Source organism: Micrasema longulum, unplaced genomic scaffold (assembly GCF_059751315.1).
Source record: "Micrasema longulum isolate JH-2025_06_02 unplaced genomic scaffold, ASM5975131v1 h1tg000416l, whole genome shotgun sequence".
Classification (NCBI taxonomy): Eukaryota; Metazoa; Arthropoda; class Insecta; order Trichoptera; family Brachycentridae; genus Micrasema; species Micrasema longulum.
In genome coordinates this window covers 283751-306167 of record NW_028277616.1, presented here as the reverse complement: position 1 = coordinate 306167, position 22417 = coordinate 283751, and the positions used below count along the sequence as shown (strand labels likewise).

The window sequence follows — 22417 nt, the reverse complement described above, 5'->3', positions numbered from 1 at the left end:
AAAACTTCATTGCTATTTATCGAACCAATTAACACGTGTCAACACTTTGCAGATGATGATTGAATGAGGAAATGCGATAAAAATAGTTTTTTAAAATGTGTATAAAATAGCACAGGTCAAGTGGCGAAAATAAAATTTAAAGTGACAAACATTAGATACATTTCAGACCGCGCTGAACGTGTCGTATGGACTCTCGTCTGGTAAAGGATTTCGTAACATTTAACTAAAAATTTAAAGAGCATTAAAAAATAATCAATATTACACCGCGTCGAGTTTATAGCAGTTTTTTTTTATTTATAAATTTCATAAAAAGTAAAAGTTTTTGTAAAATTCTAAACATAACGACTTTTACACATTTAGTAAATGTTATCACTGAAACTCTCCAAAAAAAGAGACTAACTCTTGTGCTTGGACTGTGCCGTGACTTACAGTGTTTTAGTTGTTTATTTATAAGAGTTTTTATAATTTTTAAACGAGTACATGAAAAGAAAAATAAAAGCAAAGGATATATAAAGAAAAAAAACATAAAACAATAATACATTCATTCTAATTAAAATTTAATGTTGTTTTTACACAAGTCAAAAAATTTCTTTAGATTAACTTTAAATTTATTTATTGATATTTAATTTGTAATAGTTTTTAGTTCATTAGAAAGATTATTATAATTTTTTACACCTTTGAAGACAAAGCTATTTTGACCATGACTTGTACGGAATGTAGTTAAAATACTGGAGGCAAAATTAGCAGTTCACGTTGTTCACAATGGGGTCCTGGTCCCGACCTTGATGTATGGGAGCAAAGTATGGACTTGGAAAAACAGGGATGAAAGCAGGCTGAGTGCTGTCGGAACGCGATCTCTCGGGCGAATGTATGGTAAAACTATGTACGATAGATGCACAAATGTTGAGATCCGTACATTATGCAAGGCTGAGCTAAGCATTATCTACAAAATCAAGAAAAGAGTTCTGCGTTGGTTTGGACATGTAGAGCGAATGGACAGCGAAAGAACGGCGAAAAGGATCTACGATGCGAATGTTGATGGATGCAGAAATAGAGGAAGACCGAGAAAGACATGGCATGACCAAATCCTTCTTCTTCAACCCTTCTTCTTCTTCTTCAAAATTACTTCTTAGTTATTTTTTTAACTGGTTCAAAGTATTTCTAATACCAAATTATCTTTTTTTATCCATAATTCTACAACTGGTAATATTTTATTCTTTTATATAGTTTATATTTCTTAGGCTTCCTAAATTAATAATATTGTTTTAAATGCTCTGTATTACTTATATTATGCTTACATGTATGTATATTTAATTGTATTTGTAACTAATATGTAAAAGGCACTAAGTGCCGTTTATTTCAATAAAATAAAATAAAATAAAATACTTGAAGACGGACATGTCAAAAGTTGGAATAAACGGCGCGCGTGCATGAGAAGATGTATGAATGTAGAAGAAGCGAGATCTGTATGCAAAGATATAGTGAAGTGGCGTTCTACCCCCTCTGCCTACCCTTACGGAGAAACGGCGTGATAGTTTGTTTGTTAGGTTAAAAATACTTTAAATTTAGAAATACTTTAAGGTTAGAACGCGTGGCCGGTACTTTAGAACCTACTTATACAGGATGTTCTTTAAATCCTGTCACATCCGAAACCACGATGATCAATGAGATATTTCATCCTACTCCAAAATTTTTAAATATTCACGTGTACACGAAAACATTTTTAAAATTTAATTCCGGAATGGGCTGGAATTCCTCATTGACCTTACTGCACCCGATAACATCAATATCTCATTTTATCAAAATTGTGGACTGGCTGCTTTCTGCATAACTACGTTCAATTCTGAGCCGTCATCGCAGTGTGCCGTGTGTCGTGAGTCGTGACCGGAGCGGGACGGGAACCGTTACCGGTGCAAGATCCGGTGATATCGGAACACCGGAATTTGTTTGTATTCCGATATCTCGCCGACACGACTGCTCGTCACAAGATGATACAAAACAATAAACAGACAACGTGTTATATTATATTTAATAGACTAAGTTTACCGTCACGAGAGAAAAATTAAACATCACGCTTTTTCTCCGAACCGTAGGCCAAGGCAGAAAAAAATCATTGTCATGTTTCACGAAACACGTTAAAAATAAACAAATTACAATAGGGATGGAGAATACCTAAAATAAGGGAATATGGTAGTCTAGGCATTTACAGGGCTTATGACCTGTCATTGGCTGGTTTAAGTGGCCACTTTACACACTGTGTAACATACACCATTTTGCCTATGTTTAAACATCCATATTTCTTCAATTCTTCCATCTGTTGATTTTAGTGAAGTTAAATAGCTGAAACCTTTATTGTTGTGGAGAGATTCATCTGACTGAATTATTTCACATACTAGGCAACGCCTGAAAACAATTTTCCAATTTTTAAACCAGTTGGTGAAATCCAGTCTTTTGTCTACGAATATTTGGACAAACTCAAATATTGTAACGTTAAAAATAGTTGTGAATAGATAGTAAACATAGTATTTTTATGCTTTACTTCATTAATGGAGCAGTTTATTTTTTTTATTTTATTTATTTCGAATACGAACAGATGTACAGGTTAAATTAATATATTTAAAAAAAAACCATATAAAATGTATACATAGTAGGGCCTGCCATCCAATTGTATGTATTCACTAAATAAAATGTAATAAAGCGACGATGGCTTAAAGTTTAAACTATGTAAATAATAAATATACTATATATTAAAATAAGATAAATATGGACAAAACAAGGAGATAGTGGAAAGGAAAAGAAGGAAATTGATAAGGAGTGGTAAAGGATGATTGAAGGAAAGTAAGAGTAGAAAATTGCATTTGATTTAATGATTAAATGAATGAAGAGCATGAATCAAGCCTATTAGTTCTCTTCTGTACAAATATAAGACAAGTAAACCAAACAGTAATCATATTATTATTATTATGGATACGTTATACAGCGCTATTTTCGCGACATGATACCTCAAGGGCACTTTACAAAGTAATTCTCTGAATATTGATTTCAGTTACTACTACTACTGCTACCATCACGCCATTTCCCCGTAGGGGTAGGCAGAGAGAATGGACCGCCACACACGTCTATCCTGGCATACAGTCCTAGCTTCTTCTACATTCATACATCTTGTCATACATGCCCTTCGGTTCTGACTGCTTTTGACATGACCAGACTTAAGATTTTGGTTTATCTGATCATGTCACGTCTTCCTTGGTCGTCCTCGTCTTACGTTACCGTTCATTTTCGCCGTATATACTTGTTTTACCATTCTTTTGTCGTCTATTCGCTCTACATGACCAAATCATCTCACAGACACTTTCTTAATCTTATCAGTTATACTAGACTCAGATTTCAGAGACTATTTGTTGCAAATCATCCTCGCTGCTTGCTAGCAGAACTGCATTATCAACATACAACAAGCAGCTTACTGACAAATGATCCATTTTTGCTCCGATACCCATACATTCTATCTCTTTCATACAGTTGTCCATGTATAGATTAAACAACCACGGTGACATTAGACATCCCTGTTTCACGCCTTTTGAGATCGCAAACCAAGATGTGAATCCCCCATTGACTCTTACACACGCTAAACTGATTTAAGTTTGACTTAAAATTTACAGTTTAAGTAAAACAATGTAGGCATTTGTCTTCACATGATGCGGATTGATTAAAGTGATTTAGATTGTATCCGCGCTCATAATACATCCATACCTGTTCCTGTAAAGGTGACAAAAACTAGTATCTCACGGCGACCTTTCACTGATTGGCACTTGAAAGAATTAGCGATAGTGTCGAGAGTATATTTGTGGAGCAGAATCTAAATTCGGGTAAAAGTACCTCGTTAATATTTATAATCGATGGGCATTCACGGTCGGGAAGCTTTCTGGGTCAAGCGTTCGGAAGGGTTTAGTTTAGCGGTTGGGAGATCGATGGGAGATTTTGTGAAAGTCGCTACATGTGCCTAGTACATAGGACATAATGTAACGGCCACATCAGGACAATACTATCGCTGAAAAATCTAATTCATGTTATGAAAGTTGCCCCCGCAACTCGGGACTAGACAGACTTTAGTATGAATCGTGCGCCATAATAAACTTTAACTTTCATCAGACAATACCGACTCTAGAGGGATTTATTTTAAAAGCTGTTTACTAAACTTATCGACCTAGTCCTAGTACGTATCAGGCGCGTGCGGTGAATATTATCAGTAGGGAAGCTGACAAAAATAACGTCTTTCCTTTTAGTAGTCATGATAGTACCTAGATAGGTATAGATAAATATCTAATTCAAATCAATATAACATAGAATCACTTTTATGAAGTGCGCTTGAAGTATTATTTAACGAAAATGATGTTATATAAGTTTCTACGAGTACCTAAAACTCGAGATGTTCTTGAATTTGGCCAAATTTCAATAATACGCCATTTAAATCTTTATGCTTTATCTTATTAGAGTCGTTTTTTCTTTGCATTACGCGAGTTGGATGCTCTTATCTCTATGAGTCTTGTAGAGCAATATGAAAACTCTATGAACTTTAATGCGCGTGCGCGGAAATTCGATTACTTGTAATAGGACTGGACTCAAAATGAAGAGTAGTATCTAGATTCCAGCGCATCTAACGAATACTGTCAAGGTTAAGGTACTTTGATATTCAGTACCTTGACAGGAAATACGGAATAAGATAATTTTAGCAATATTTGAAGATTTTCTTTTCATATTTTTAATTTTCCAAAATAAACTACGTATTATTATTTTCAAATAGTCAAGGGATGCGCCGCATCCACTGTGTGTATGGGCGGAACGCGCCTGGTACGTATTTACTTGCAATGTTTATTTTTATTACGTCAAAAGGATCCGAGGTTTCACTAGTACACTTGCGTTGATATTTTACTAAAAAATACTTCTAAATCATTAAATCATAATCACGAAATAAGTCGTTTGATCGCTTCACAAGGTAACAAGTAAAAACACAGACCTCGGTTCTAAAGTATCGGTATAACTCCTGCATATCTTGCCAATTGTCGGGCATCTCTAAAAGATTTTATGTCAAAATAGCTATTCTTTCTTATTCCTGAATAAAATGTAAAACAATTCTAACAACCCTTTGTGTGGTTTTAGTAGTTAACTTGTGGAGTTTTTTTTTTTTTTTCAGTTATATTCATTGCAAGGTCTTTCCAAGCATTTGAAACTTCTTAAGGCAGTCTGTCTTTTTTACAAATGGTTATTTACTAGATAATCAAATACAAATAATTTTACTGCAAGATATAAAATGCATGGAAGAATGCAGATATAAAGGAGCTAGGTTATAAATGTGCTGTTTGTGGACAAGTTTGAAAAAATTGCGTTTGTATATTGTTTAAATACCCGATACTGGAGAAGTTTAAAGTAATCGACATTGTAGAAAATCATCAAAAGGCGCGTTGCATAGAGTGTGAAAGAAACGTTTGAAAATTAATTTCCAAAAAGATAACTTTAAAAATCAGACTTTTAAGTGTAAAAATGTGTGAAATTTATTTATCCTTTTTTGTAAATTCGCAGTATTACTTTTTACATTTCTACTTTAAGTTTTTTTTTTTTTACGATAATTTCCTAGTATTTTTATTTCTATTAAAAACGCGCCGATAAACTTTATATTATTAACAATTTGGCGCGATCTAGATATAGTTAATTTTTGTATAAATTTGAATTAATAAAATAAAATTATATATAAAAACATTCTAAAACAAAATTACATAAGTTATTATTATAATTTGCAATGTTATAAAATACTAAATAAAATTTCGACAGTGAACAAGTGTAGGAAAACCGAATCAATTATTAAAGCGTTTAAAGAAATCTGATCCATCTAAAATTATATAAATTATTATTATAAAAACAAACGAAAAAATAATCGCTACTGATATTACAATACCAAACTATAAATGGCTTATAAAATTATTATCTTCATCATCATTCCCATTCCGCACATAATAGTGCATAGGGCACTGCATTGGTACGCCTATTGCAGCGTACCTTGATTATTTTTGTTACGTGAAAGTAATATGATCAGTCTTACGCTTCTGGTACGAACGAGTCCAGGGACTAAGAAATATTCTAGTGTAAAAACACCCTTTTAAATAAATATTTCATATCAACTGATTGTGGTCATGTGGTTAGTGTCTCGGACTCACTCTACCCCAACTTGATTCCCATTTTGTGATAGTGAGTTATTTACAACTTGTAGAAAATGGCCCTCAAAATTAAATATTTGGGTAAATCATAAGAACGCAAATATTTTATTTTTTTAAACCATGTCGGGAATCGAACCAGAGACTTCTGACATGGTAGGCAAACGCGCTGACCATTACACCACAAGGCCGATATTTATATAAAATTATTATATAATATCGTGGGGTTACTGCCAAAAATCGGTAAGTCCACATTTTAGGTATATGGAATTAGCGATGAACTGTCTTTACGTGAATATCTATGCTTGGAAAAAGTTTCTTGCTCCTTCGAACTTAGTAGAGCAGTATTAAAGCTTATATATTTTTTAAGAAAATAACGTTCAGTTTTTTTATATTACTAAGCAGAAAGAAGTTTGTAAAAACACTAACAATATTAACTTAGGCATTGAACAAGCCAACATTGGCGTGTATCTTTACTGCTAAAACATTGTAATATCACAAAAAAAAAATTCTGTCAGAATGTCAAACTTTAAAATTGCGATAATACCATCACATGTTTTATGGACCTACCAACTTTTGGCAGTAACCCCACGATATGTAAATATTTTCTGTAATGCTGATGGTTTCTCTAAATTAAATTAAAAAAAAAAAAAAACAAAACTAAAAGTAAAGTTTAAAAGTTGACAGCCAATTAGAAATAAAACTTTCAATCTAATTTCTTACACGATAAAAAATAAACGCTTCCGTACACAAATAGATACACAAAACAGGACAAAGCACTCGAATAGGAAGTAATAATCGCACTCTTTTAGAAAAAGCTTTAACCGAAGTTCTGTAACGTATTGTCTCCGCGACCGGTTTCCGCCCAAGCGAGCCGTCCCCGCCGCGCCGCCAGCACAGAGTGAAGAGTGGCGGAGGGCCGCCCACCGCCAGCCGCCCTCAGCCCTCCGCCATCCGCCTACCTCGCACCACGGGAGCAAGCCGGTGCCGCCTATTTATATAGCACCGTCTCCCGACGTCCCGACTCCCGACATGACACTCTCGTAGACGTTAAGCTAAACAAACGCGAGGGAACACGATATATGTCTTAAAACGAAACACAGAATGTTACTTAGAGTCGATATCTAAGGGTTACATTTATTTATTTATTTAACGGACATAGTCCATTTATACAATTTATAGGGTTTAAATATTACAATAAAATAATAGTTTCAAACATTAAAAAAAGAAGCATTGACAAACATAAGGGACATCAAGACAAGATCTGGACTATTTATTTAGTGCTCGTTTAAATCGGTGTAAACTTGAACCAAAAAAAGTCCAGATCTTGTCTTTAGTTAACAATACGACAAAGACGGGTCATTGGAGAATAAGGGCAAAGTATGTTCTATGCTGATCGATGAACAGTACTTCATTGTTTCTCAACCTACGAGTCGGAATATTAAATTTTACTTGTCCCAGTAATGATGGAACATCGATTATACTATTTAGTATGCCGAACATATATATGGAATCAATATTAGTTCTACGTTTTTGTAGACTAGAAATATTTAACATTGACTCTATATCAGCACAAGAATAATTATCTCTCTCTAGTCCAAGCATCCACGCTACTTTTCGAAGCAAACGATGTTGGACTGATTCAATGTGATTTATGCGATTGATATAGAATGGAGACCAGACCACGGAGGCATATTCTAGAAGAGGGCGAACAGTTGAGCAATAAAGAGTTTTGATTGTACGGACATTAGAAAAATCAGACGATATTCTGTTAATGAAGCCAAGTAATTTCAGTGATTTATTTACTGTATTATCTATACGCTCGTGGTATGTCAGTTTTTTAGTCCAAAACAACCCCTAAATCTCTGATGGACTTAACTACATCAATTTTGGAGTTTTCTATTAGGTACTCGAAGGAAATCGGTTGTTTTGTTCTGTGAAATGACATTATTTTGCATTTTTTAATATTTGAACGAAGTTATGCAGAAAACAGCCAGCCATAAAAAAGTGAAGCTGAGATAATAGCACTTTGTGAAAAGAGTGAATAATCAAATCGACACAACAGTTGCAATGTTTTTGACTTTGACAAATGATAAAGAATGAATACATAAGTTTTTGTAATATTACAATATTATTGTAATGAAACCAACTGGTATAAGAAGAAGTTTAAAAATTGAAAAATTGTTTTCAGGCGTTGCCTAGTATGTAAAATAATTCAGTCAGATGAATCTCTTCACAGCAATAAAGGTTGCAGCTCTTTAACTTCACTAAAATCAACAAATGGAAGAATTGAAGAAATATGGATGTTCAAACATAGGCGAAATGGTATTTTGTAATATATTACAAACAAGAATCTAATTACGCATCAACCAGTTTTAATAATTTTTAAAGTACCGTAAGATTTTTCTAGTGTTGTGGGTGTTTTCTTTATTAATTTAAAATTATTTTTATTGCAGTTTGGGTTTGTTTTACTAGCATAAATAATTTTAAAGTTTAAAAAATGAAATCGAAATTGTAATGTTTGGGTTAAAACTCAAATATTAATATTTTCCTATAATAAAAAAAATACTTGTAAGGGCGTATTAAATAAAAAATATTAGATATTTGAAAACAGGTACCTGCACATATTGATAACGAAAAGATACTCTATAATTTTTGCATTTACACTATGCACATAAATAAAGGATACTGTAAAACGTTGTCACTTAGAAGAGGTCACAAAAATAATGTTACATAATATAATATTATGTACAATATAATAAATTTACATATTTATTTTAAGTACTGAGTAACGACCCAATTTAATACACGCTTTAATTCAATGGCAAACCGATAAAATCCTTTATGATTTTTTCCATGTTCAAAATGAAAGTCAGGCATAGAACAGATATCAATTTACACATTATAGGAATGGCGGTAAATAATACTATGGAAATATCTGTAGAGAAAATTTAATATCCATCGGAGCATGGAGTAACAAAATTCGAGACAGAAAGACGCTTGGCAAAATGACAAATACATTTTCTTTGTTTTTATTAAATCTGGCTCCGAAAAACGCGACGAAAATCCGATAAATATTCGTAGTGGTATATTAAGATGAAAAGACAAACTACAATATACTGTCGAAGACTGTTGACAATTAATGGGATACTCTGTAATGTTCTCAATGTAACTAAAATAAATAAATAAATGAAATGCTGAGAATTCGGCCCTCGGGACTCGGTCAATGAGAAAGTTCAGTGGTTTTTATATATTTTTTTATTTGTTAAAAGACTATCAAACTAAGCCAAAAATATGTTTATGTTTCGAATTATCGACGATATGATTTTTAAAGTTTTGTAATTTTGAAAGCAGTTAACAATTCCCAAAAAAGTAAGGATGGCGGATGTATGACAGCAGTAATAGGAAACGATGGAAAAATGGTGACGAATGATAGTGGAATTAAAACGAGATGGAAGGAACATTTTGAGGAGGTGTACGAAACGCACACAGGAAATATAGCCAGTGTACCACCTTCTCAAGTAAACATAAATGCAGGTGACGATGCGAAAGAGATAAGTATTAAAGAAATTAAAAGTGCTGCTAAGTGCACTGATTAAGACAAACATGCATGAGCTTATTAAAATGCATGTCGTGTTGGTTTTATATTTTTGTGCAACAACTATAGTGAAGGTCTATTGTGGGTTTTGCATGTTGATTTAATTGGTGTCCTGACAAAGAGATGGGTACGTCTCGAAACCGGTAGACATAGAAAAGTCGGTAAGTGGTTATAAACAAATATTTAATAACATTTAGTAAAATGTTTGACCACAAAGTTAATGCTTTAAATATTAATAATACGATAGTTATAATTGAACATCGCATCATAAAATAGATTACCCACTGTTAATATTTACAAATTTAATTTAACCGTTAGAATGCTACGCGGCGCAAAAGCGCTGCGATCGTTTGTATCGAAAATTGCGGCGCAGCGCAAAAGCGCTGCGAGTTTCAGTGTGTTTTCGGTGCTCCGCGGGAGTGCACGTACGCTAACCTCGCACTTTATGTTTAATAAACATTAATAAACAATAAACATTTTATCTTTATAATGCAAAAATAATTAATAAAATTGATTGATATTTGTCTAAGTTAGAGTGTTTTATTTGTCACCATTATTTTTTCCTCTAAATTAATCAATATGTGTATAGCAATTTTCATTTATTTTTGCCAAAATTGCTTAGCACTAAAACGGTTAATAATCGATCGAAATAATAATTGCAGAAGGGCGTGGTAGGATGATTTCATTGGTTTTTGGCGTATATATTGTTGTGCTATATTTAGTTATAAAGGTGCTAAACTTGCTTTGTTTCTTTGTTGTTCTCAATATGTGTTATTTTTTAAATGTTAATATTATTTATATCCCGAATTGAGTTGTTGTAACTCCTGGGAATGTAATTTAACGTGTTATACTAGTAAAATAATTTGTGTTATATGATTTATAAATTTAAAAAAAATATATTTAATTATTTAGAAATTTAAAAATCATTAGTAAAATCTTTGACCACAAAGTTAATGCTTTAAATATAAATAATACGATAGTTATATTTAAAATATCGCATCATAAAATAGATTACCCACTGTTAATATTGACAAATTTAATTTAATAATCGATCGAAATAATAATTGCAGAAGGGCGAGGTAGGATGATTTACTTTAAATTATTTAGGAATAGTAAATGAAATCATAAAACACGTCTACGAGTATAGTAGACACATCAAAGGCAATGATTTATATTTTAATTATCGTAATTATCCAGTCCAATAAGCCACGGTGGTCATCAAACTAAAGAGTTGATAATTACTGATTACTGTACGGCGATTGAACCTACGTCCGTTGTTATACCTTGAGATTAGTTTAAGGTACCTACTTTTATAACAAGATCATTAAAAGTAGCTTGGACTGGATACCTACTTTAATCTACAGAGTGTACAAACACGGTATGGGAGGAAATCGTTATATATAGTAGTTGTGTTAAGTGATTATGAATCTGAGTAGGAAATGATGTTGCATTTTCCAAATTGGTATCTGGTCTTCTACTTACTAATAATATACTTTAAACAGGTCCCATGTTTTTAATAGTAACACGAAATCCCCAGTTAGAAGAAAAAAAATCTCAAAATCAGGGCGGTCCAAAGCAAGGCCCGCGACTTATATTTGTGCGGCACGCGAAACACATTTCTTTATTTTTTTATTTTTTTTCATCCGAAACCACGATGATTTATTTATTTTTTATTTATTTAACTTTTTGTACATAATGATTATTTGTACATTGGCGGGCTTATTGCCAAATGGCAATTTCTTCCAACCAACCAATAAAATAAAAGTTTTATTTTTATAATTCAAGTTACAGAACATATTCAATAGAAAAAAAAGATTAAAAATTTAAAGATATATAAAAATAGAAATAAACGTATTTGTTTATAAATTACCTTAAATCGAAACTATTACTCAATGGGAAAAAGGAAAAAAGAGGAAAGAGGAAAGAGGAAAAAGGAAAAAGGAAAGGAGGAGAGATTAAGGAAGAGAAAGGAGATATTTCTTCAGACGTGATTTAAACAGAGATAATGTAGTAACATCTTTGATGGTGGATGGGAGATGATTCCACAGTCGAGCCGCATGGACACTATATGAGTTAGAGAAGAAAGAGGAATTGTGTATGGGTATTAAGAGAGTGCCTTGAGAATGAGAACGAAGAGGTAAACCATGAACTGATAAGCGTTGAAATTTTTCACACAGGTATATAGGAGCGTTAGGACTATGAAGTACATTGAACAGAAGTGAGAGGGAGTGATAGTCTCTCCGCTGTCTAATTTTGAGCCATTTCAGTTGCCTACGATAGTCAGAAATGTGGTCATATTTCCTAAGACCAAAAATGTACCTTATGCATGTATTCTGAAGTCGTTCAAGTTTATCGAGTTGCTCACAGCTTAAATCAGTCATGGAAACATCAGCGTAATCTAGAATGGGTAGTAGTAATGCTTGTACAAGAGTGCATTTAGTACTAATGGGTAAGAATTTTTGCAACCTTCTAAGTGAGTGTAGACTGAAAAATATTTTGCGGCTTAATTCATTAGTATGAGCTCGCCAGCAGAGATGTTCATCCATTAGTACTCCTAGATTTTTTACGGATTTCCTGTACTGGATATTGGTACCATTGACAATAAGAGGATTAAGTGAAGGTATGTCTAGCTTACTAAGCAATCTTTGACTACCTGCAAACATAATTTGTGTTTTAGACGGGTTTATTAGTAAACCATACTCTTTTGTCCATGTTGACACGCAATTTAGTGTTTTAGACATCGATTCTATTGCTTTGCTGGTGTTTTCAGGTCTGCAATGAAGATATAATTGTAAATCATCTGCATAGAGATGATATGAACAATTGAGACAATCTGCAATCGGATTAATAAACAGGGAAAATAGTAATGGTGATAAAACTCCACCTTGAGGTACTCCAGCGGCAATATCGACCCATTCCGATTGATGATCTGGTGTTTTGATGCACTGTTGTCTAGCTCGTAAATACGATCCGAACCATTTTATAACCGGTTGTGTCATATTTAGTGTTTTAAGTCTAGCCAACAAAAGATCGAAATCCACAGAGTTGAAAGCGCTACTGAAGTCGAGTAATGTTATCAAGGTTATCATTTTGTTATTCATTGCGTATCTAATGTCATCTGTAACCTTGATTAAAGCGGTAGTTGTACTATGGCCCGCACGAAAACCTGATTGATTGGGATCAAGAAGATTATTTGACAATAGATAATTATTTAGCTGATTATATACAACTCGTTCAATGACTTTAGAAAAAATTGGAAGAATAGATATGGGTCTGTAATCTTTGACAGAAACTGGTAAAGAAATTTTGGGAAGTGGTATAATAAATGCTTTTTTCCAAGCTTCAGGAAAATCTCCAGTATTTAAAGAAAAGTTTATAATGTGAGTAATAACTGGTAAGATAATAGGAAAAATAAAGTGTATCAATCTCATACTCAGCTGATCACTGCCCATAGATTTGGTTTTTATAGAAAGTAAAATACGTTGAATATCAGTTTCTTGAACGGAAGAAAATAAAAACGGTGGATAATTGTAAGAAGCTGCCATACTTAAACGTCGGAGAGTGTCGGATTTAGTGCTGACATCCAGTATTAGTGGAGGTGTAGCAAAGTGAGTATTGAGATCGTCTAGTTTGACAGTTGAAGATAATGTTATCTTAGGTTTACCGGCGCCAAGAGATTTTAAAAACGACCAGGATTTACTAGTAGAGTTTTGATTTAAGTTTGTGAGGATATATTTCCTTCTGGCATTTCTGCACAATTCGTTGCAACGATTTCGCAGGACTCTGAAGGCTTCCCATTTTTGAGATGAAGCATTTAACTTAAGTTTAGACTTTGCTTTGTCACGTTTCGCCATTAGTTGAATAATGTCACTGGTAAGCCAAGGGGTAGGTGGATATTTAAGTTTTACAGATCTCATAGGAGCATGAATGTCAAACAGACCAGTAATCATTCTGTTAAAAGTTTCAACTTTTTCATCAATGGTCTCTAGATTATTAATAACTGACCAGTTTAAACTCATGGCATCAAGTTCAAGTGATTCCTTATTAACGCTTCTAAAGTTTCTGGCAAGAAATGTGACAGGAAGTCTTTTGAGACATTTGATCTTATAGTTAATAAATAATAATTCATGATGAGAAAATCCGGAAGCGGTCAACTGTCCATAATTAGAGACTTTGTCAGGCATGGAAGTTATAATAAGATCTAAAAGAGTATGAGAAACTTGAGTGTGATGAGTAGGATCTAAAGGTAGCAAAGATAGGTTGACTGAACTTATAATATCTCTCAAACGTTGGCATCTGGAGTCTTGTTTTAAAAGACAAGTATTAAAGTCACCCATAAGAATAACTGAGTGAAAATCACCTACCGTGCTTTCCAGCAATGCCTCCATCTCAGAAAAATAGTTAATATCAGGGGGACAATATACCACACCAATCATCATATCATGGTATTTGAAATTAATCTTTAAAAACAGATATTCAGGGTGGCCACCACTGGTTTCAGATTGTTTTACAAGTGAATAATTTATTTCTTCACGCAGATATATACATACTCCACCGCCCCTTCGATTAGTTCGATCATTGCGGATAAGTCGATATCCATGTAAAGGATACAAAGTTGATGGTAGTGATGGTTTTAGCCATGTTTCGCTGACCAGAATGGCATGTGTTGACAAATCCGCAAATGTTGATAGAAAATCGGAGTAATGAGCTGGTATACTTTGAGCGTTTATATGACATACATGAAAGTCTTTAGGATAGCATGAAAAGTTATTCAAGAGTATATCATGGAGACCAGACACTTCCTCTGTGTCTGATTCAGTAACATCAGAGTGATAGGAGGAGAAAGAAGTTTCAGGGAGGGATTCGGTAATAGAGTGGAAAGATTCACAGGAAGACGTGGAGGACATTGAATAATAGCACGAACTTAAGTAAGTAGCTACAACTAAGTTAATTAGGTTACAAAGTATATAAATATAAAATAATTCAATGTGTTTTAACAACACAGCACTTCATTTTATGCGTCAGTTGGAAGATTACAATAAAGAGTTACAATAAAGAGTTCACGATAAAAAATATATTTAAAAAAATACAAAGAAAACCTAAGGCAATAGCAATATACGAGTATATGTTTAAGATATTAAAACAGAAATAAATATATATTACTAAAACACAAGGTTTTAAAGAACACAAAAGAAATAAACTGATTTAAATAAACATAAAGGAAACTGACTTTAATATTGTAGAAGTAACAACAACATCAAAAGATCATTTCAAAAGTGAATTGCTGTTAGTATAATAAATAAAGATTATAGAAAATGTATGGAAGTAACAACAACATTAAAAGATCATTTTAAATGTGAATTGCTGTTAATAAATAAAGATTATAGAAAATGCATGAAACGAAAAAGTAGAATATAAATAATAAACAATTTCTATCTCTTACTTATAGTCATAAGAAAGAGAAGAACGAAATAAAAAAATTAAAAAAAAACAAGTTTTAGCTTACATAAATGAATAAATAAAAGAAAATATTATAAAATACAAAGAACAGATCTTTTAATAAACCGTTCTTTCAAAACCCATAGCGTATATTTGTTATTAACAAGGAAAAATAACCTAATAGAGACAATATTATGTAGGTTTATCAATTGAAATGACTTGGTTAGCGGAGTTATGTTCGCTAGGTATAGTATAATAAGTTAATATTACGCACTGATAATTAAAATTCCTGGAACTAAGTTTGAAAAGTTTATTAAATTAACAGTAAACTTAATAATTGCAAAATAATATTATGGTAACTATTTTGTAAGTATCGTATAAAATTTATTATAAAAAAAAAAAAAAAATTATAAAGAAAAATACGTATAGAAGAGATTTAATATGACGTGAAGTGTAAGTCTATAGTCATAAGTAATTACTAATTTTTACATTCAAATGGATATTTAATTGACACTATTTTGATACCTACTTGCTTGTTTACATTTTGCAAGCGACATGGCAAATGTTATTTAGATATATATTTACTATTATGTGGCCAATCAGTGACAATATTATGTATAGAGTATGCGCAGTGAGTAACCAATCAGTGATCAAATTGATGTTCTCATTATCGACACTAAACCAGAACAAAGTAGTCTATGGTACTAGAACATAGAATTTTGAATTTCTATTTATACATGTAATATCTAGGTATACAAACTACAGCTACAGATACAGTGGGTATACAAAGAAGTAAGCTAAACATAACCTAACATTAAGTCGCATCTCGTTTACCATAATATAAAAAGAAATAACAGCGATTACAGTGAAGTTTTAAAACAAGTAAATGAACATGATTAATAAGTTTAAAAGCAAATATGTGATTAAATTCCATTTATTTAGCAACCGTTCTAGGTCGAAGATCTCTTTTCTTGCTGTTTGAAGATCCTGTGCTACGGGAGTAATCTTGAGTAGTGGCAGTGGTTTTGCAAGATTCTGCCGCTAGTTGAAGCTGTTCCATGGTACAGATATTCTTGAAGGTTCCATCTGGCATGTGAATAATAACTTTACCGTCTCTTGTCCAACAAGAATCAGGCCTAAAACTCTTACGTGCTTCTGAAAATATTTTGTGTCTCAGCGGTGTGAGATATTCGGTTAAAAGAAATTTTGTACCTTTCAATTTCCTTTTCAGAACCCACACATGTCTTTTTGTCCCGACATCTGAGAAGTGTATTAGAATAGGTCTCGGTCGATCCCCATTATTAGATTTCTTACCGACTCTGTGTGCGAATTCGACGGCCGCGATAGTTTTTGGTGTGCATCCGATGTCCAATAAGACTTTTTTAATCACATCAATCGGAGATGAATCCTGTTCATCGGCCCCGTGAAGCAGCAGAACGTTGTTTCTGGCGGCTGCCTCCAAAACATCCACGCGCAGCTCCAGACTGTCGACTCTCGCTCGGAGTGAGCTCAACGTTTCCAACATCTTCATTCGGAAGCTTTTAAAGTCATTTAATATTTTATCTATCACTGACACATTACCAGCACTAGATTTTCCGGAGACTTCAGTTTTGGCTTGCAGAAGTTTATCCTCAAAACTTGACATTCTCTTTTCGAAAATATTTGAAATTTCACGTAATTTATCACTTTCAGCCATTACTTTTGTTAATTGTAAGTGTGATTTGTGCTGTGTAGTTATTTTAATCACTTATTGCATCGGCAAACTTATTTTAGAGAAAAAATATTAATATTTCTATCGGAGTTAATAATCTACCGACATACGCTTGAAGCTTGAAAAACAGAATGTGATCAGTATGGGCAAGAAACTATCACGCCGCTTCCCCGTAGGCAGAGAGGATAGAACGCCACATCACTCTATCTTTGCATTCAGATCTCGCTTCCTCTACATTCGTAGATCTCATTATGCACGTGCGCCGATTATTCCGACTTTTACCATGTCCTTTTTCAAGTATTTGTTGGATTTGGTCATGGCATGTCTTTCACGGTCGTCCTCTATTTCTGGATCCATGAACATTCGCATTGTAAATATTTTTAGCCGTTCTTTCGTTGTCCATTTGCTTTACATGTCTAAACCAGCCCAGACCTCTTTTTTACAAATTATAGATATTTACCATTGGCGTGTCCCTATTCCCTATACAGTATCTTTTTTTTAAAAATGTTTATTATGGTAACTAGAACCATTCAAACCCGCAAAAAGCACAGTTGTATCTGTTGTCTTCGGGCGCGCGGCGCATGGTATAAAAATATATCTATTTTTGAAAAACGCAAAACATACCGATACTAAAAATTTTATTCTGATACTCTGTCTAAAAAAATATCAAAATCGGTTCAGTTTTGAGGTGCGGAAAACGGTAAAGTGAAACGTCAATTTTGTATATTCTAACAAAAGGTCTGAAATGCAGTTGCTTTTTCAAGACAGTGACAGGAAAACAATGTTCGAACACCTATTGTAACAATGTAAACGTACATATCTAATTTGGACTAAATACAATAATTGATGTAAAATTTTCGATTGGGTTAATTTTATCTATTTAGCAAGAACTCAAATCTAGGAATAGCAAAGCATTGCCGGGTTTAGCTCGTTATTAATAAAACAAAAACAAAAAGTTTATTTTATACTCCCAGGAATTATTAAAAAACTCATTTGGGACCGTACATAAAAAAATCATTTTTCTGACAATACATAATATCATACATAGTTAATACATCCAAAATAGTAAGAAAACATTATTTAAAAAAACACGAAACACCGTACTTCACACCATCTATAAAAATTACATTGATAACTATCACTTTCAAAAAGATTCAAGTAATATTATTTAATTGCGACACTTCTGGATTTTCTATTTGACTTTTCGTGTTTTAGCTCATCAGTTTATTAAATTCGATTGATAAGTTGGATTGAAAAAAGAGGGAAGTGAATTCTTCACTAACTGGGATTAAATTGATTGAACATGATCAATTCGCCGAAATGATAACAAAACTTTTAAAAGCCTTGTGATTTTCTATTTGACTTTTCGTGTTTTGGCTCATCAGTTTATTAAATTCGATTGATAAATTGGATTGAGAAAAGAGAAAAGTGAATTCTTTACTAACTGGGATTAAATTGATTGAACATGATCAGTTCGCCGAAATGATTACAAAACTTTTAAAAGCCTTGTAAAGGTGAATTCAACAATAATATAACTACACTGTTTTGAGAGTCAAGTAATGTAGTGTTTAACGCGTTCGACTACCGTGCAAGACGTCCGTCCCTGGGCTGGTATTCCGAACGCATTTACGGCGCGTATAACGTGTATTTAGTACGTAAAAACGCGCTATAGCACGCTATACTTGCGTTTGGAATACCAGCCCTGATCAATTTCCCAGCAAGACCGGCATGAAACATTTAAAGATTGTTTATATTTTTTTCTACTGTATTTCAGTTTCTTAAAACTGGCATCCGAAGCGTAGAATATGTCTTACAAATTACGCAGATCACGAAAGGCTATTTGTGAAACGAAAATGCATAAAAGTATGTTTGACACGGTTAAAATTTTGGTCAGATGCTTACGAAAAACCGGAAAAGACTAGTAAATGAAATTTTACTTGCAGATCTCTTCCTGCTTTGTTCTTTATCGGATGGTAATAATAAAGATCGACGCGAAATGATACCGGACTAAACGAACACAGCTTACCGTTTAGGTAAGTCAGCCTATAGACTATAGACTGTGGATTGCCAGAGTATCGCGTCACGTTTATTTTTATATCTTTGTTATCAAACATTCGCTTTACAGTTTGGTGGAATGGCGCGGCCGAAAACCGGAACGTTCCGAAGGCAATGACATCATGACTATCGGCATCATCCGCCATTATGCGAGAATTAACAGACAGGAGAGAAAAACGTCTCTTCTGAAGGCGAGGAACTGCAAAACCTACTCGGCACTCTAATCGTCTTTACGAAAAATATCATCCCACGTTGGACCAATTTCCGAGCACTTCTGAGAAATGTACTGCACCGAAAATGCGCTTTAACTTTATTATAATAATTAACATATTTATATTATAGAATATACTCGATAAACTTGAACGACTTCAGAATACATGCATAAGATACATTTTTGGTCTTAGGAAATATGACCACATTTCTGACTATCGTAGGCAACTGAAATGGCTCAAAATTAGACAGCGGAGTGACTATCACTCCCTCTCACTTCTGTTCAATGTACTTCATAGTCCTAACGCTCCTATATACCTGCGTGCTAAATTTCAACGCTTATCAGTTCATGGTTCATCTATTCGTTCTAATACTCAAGGCACTATCTTAATACCCATCCACAATTCCTCTTTCTTCTCTAACTCATATAGTGTCCATGCGGGTCGACTGTGGAATCATCTCCCATCCACCATCAAAGATGTTACTACACTATCTCTGTTTAAATCACGTCTGAAGAAACATCTCTATTCTCTTCCTTAGTCTCTCCTCCTTTCCTTTTTCCTCTTTTTCCTTTTTCCCATTGAGTAATAGTTTCGATTTAAGGTAATTTATAAACAAATACGTTTATTTTTATTTTTATATATCTTTAGCCTTTTAATGTTATTTTTCTATGAAATATGTTCTGTAACTTAATTATAAAAATAAAACTTTTATTTTATTGGTTGGTTGGAAGAAATTGCCATTTGGCAATAAGCACGCCAATGTACAAATAACATTATGTACAAAAAGTTAAATAAATAAATATACCACCACTAGACAGCAGGGACGATTCGTCCATAAAATCGATTATGCGCAGCTTACAATTATATTTGACTATCGATAAAAATGATTTATGGTAGTTTTCATTATGGGAAAATAAATAAAATAATTTATATTTAAACAATGTTTTGAGTATGTCCAAATGCTTGTACACTGGCTGTATTTTCTCCCTAGAGAGTTGTTCATGTTTAAATTTGTTGCAACAGAGAGGGAAAACATTTTTGAGAAGGGAATATGGGAGTCTAGGCATTTAAAGGGCTTATTACCTGTCTTTGGCTGGTTTAAGTGGCCACTTCACACACTGTGTAACATTCACCATTCTGCTTATGTTTTAACATCCACATTTCCTCAACTCTTCCATCTGTTGATTTTTATGAAGTAAAAGAGCTGAAACCTTTTTCATGTGAGTGATTGGTGAATGTTACACAGTGTGTAAAGTGGCCATAAGCCCTGTAAATGCCTAGACTCCCACATTCCTTTCTCAAAAATCTTTTCCCTCTCTGTTGCAATAAATTTATATTTATTTATAAATTATGGTCACCGTTATCTTCCTCAAAAAATACATATAAACATCTAAAAGCGCACCCAGCGCATGGCCCGTTCCCAGTGGGAGATAGAAACCGGACGATTACTGCAGCTTATTTCTTCATACAAAATGTATACTGTATTTCAACATTTCAAAACCCAGTAGGTATATTTTCTTTACTGAGTTCACTCGCAGATTACAGATATTATTTGAAGCTTCTCTATTTGGAGAATAGCATTTCGAACATTATTTCCTAAGGACCATTTTCCATTAATAGTATTATGTTGACATTATGACACCAGTTCTATCGTCCGCCCGTCTAAGTTAGTGGCGCGCCACTCGGTGCCGGGTCAATTTTTGGCATTATTCATTTTTAGAAGGAAACGAGCCTTGTATATACTTTATTACTTATATGGATGTGCATGCAGGTACAAATTATGAAAAAAAAATATAGCTTACCTGCTAAAAAAGTCACTGTTCGCCACTGCTACACAGTATATACACTGTCTATTGAAACAATTAGTAACGAGAAAATGTTCAAAAAGGCTATAAAAAAATTGATAGTGGAGCTGGGTGAAGTAAAATGGATTGTCTCATTCGCCCAAACCAATATTGAATCACCTGCTTCACAAACGTATTGTTTATGTTAAAATTTTAATCTTTCATTATGCGATTTATAATATAAGTAACATAGGTATACATAAATCAAAATAAATACGTAGTATTTAAAACTGTTTAAACATTTTGTAATTTATCAGTGTATATTAGGTCATCTTTGTATATTCTCACATTTATAAAAATATATAAAATTAAATATATGTATTGTTAAGTCCTCGGCACAGGTAACCCCAGAGAGGTCAGATTACTTTTATTACTTATTATTGTTTATAATACGAAGAAAAAAAGAATAAATAACTAAATTAAAAAAATAAACACACATATCTACTACAATGGATATCACGAAACACATTTATTTATTTTATTTATAAATCATATAACACAAAAAAGGCAATGTTTTACATTTCTAGGAGGTACTGAAACTCAATTTGGGACTAACATAAAAAAAATACATATTCAAAACAACAAAGAAAGAACATTGTTATGTTTGTTTCAACAAACATTTTTAATTAAGTTTTATACCAAATTTAGTTTTAACAACTCCTTTTTGTAATATAAGATACACACATACAATATAATGCATTTTATGTACAGTAAAACTCCAACTATCTTGATTTTATTACTTTTAAAATAATACAGCGAATGAGGAACTTCAGCCCTACGGGAAATTGGATACAAAAAATGTTTTCTTACGCGGGGTAAAAATTAGAGCATTAAATTGTACGCCAAAGTTTCTTGAAAACTTACAGAAAAAATAATAAAAAATATTTTGATAAAAACGCACTACTTTAAATGACGTCACTGGTTCATGTGAATCAACCTATGATCTGAGAGCTATGGAAGATTTCCGGTCTGTTTGTCGCTTCTGGACCAATGGGAAGAACTGAATGAGAATAAGCGGAAAATAACTTCTGACGTTACACGCGGAGTTATTTCAGAAATACAAAACTTTGAAAAATCGTAGCGCCGATAATACGATATATAAAAATTTAAAAAAATAATTTTTTACTTAGTTTAACAGTCTATTAACAAATAAAAAACCACTGAACTTCCTAATTGGAATCGCATTAAAAACTTACTTAAACGTGTCTAGCAAAGTTGATTGTAAATTAAATAAAAACCTATGCATTATTTTTTTCGTGTTAACGATCTGGATATTAGTCAGTATAATTAGTATAAACGCAGCAGTTCTAGTGCATATAAATACATTATATTTGGTATTTTACGATTAGTAA

At 33.0% G+C, this 22417-nt stretch overlaps 1 protein-coding gene across 24 annotated transcripts in view; it reads right to left on the bottom strand.

The window, feature by feature from the left end:
- Positions 1-22417, bottom strand: part of scrib (scribble planar cell polarity protein) — a 366730-nt gene that overhangs the window by 102787 nt on the left and 241526 nt on the right. Inside the window, exon 1 of one of the 24 annotated variants that reach the window (XM_088226245.1) lies at positions 7032-7109. The exons of the other annotated variants lie outside the window; for them this stretch is intronic. The gene's annotated coding sequence lies outside the window, so the exon portion shown is untranslated. Of the gene's footprint in view, positions 1-7031; positions 7110-22417 lie in introns of those variants that run through there. 24 annotated transcript variants of the gene reach the window in all.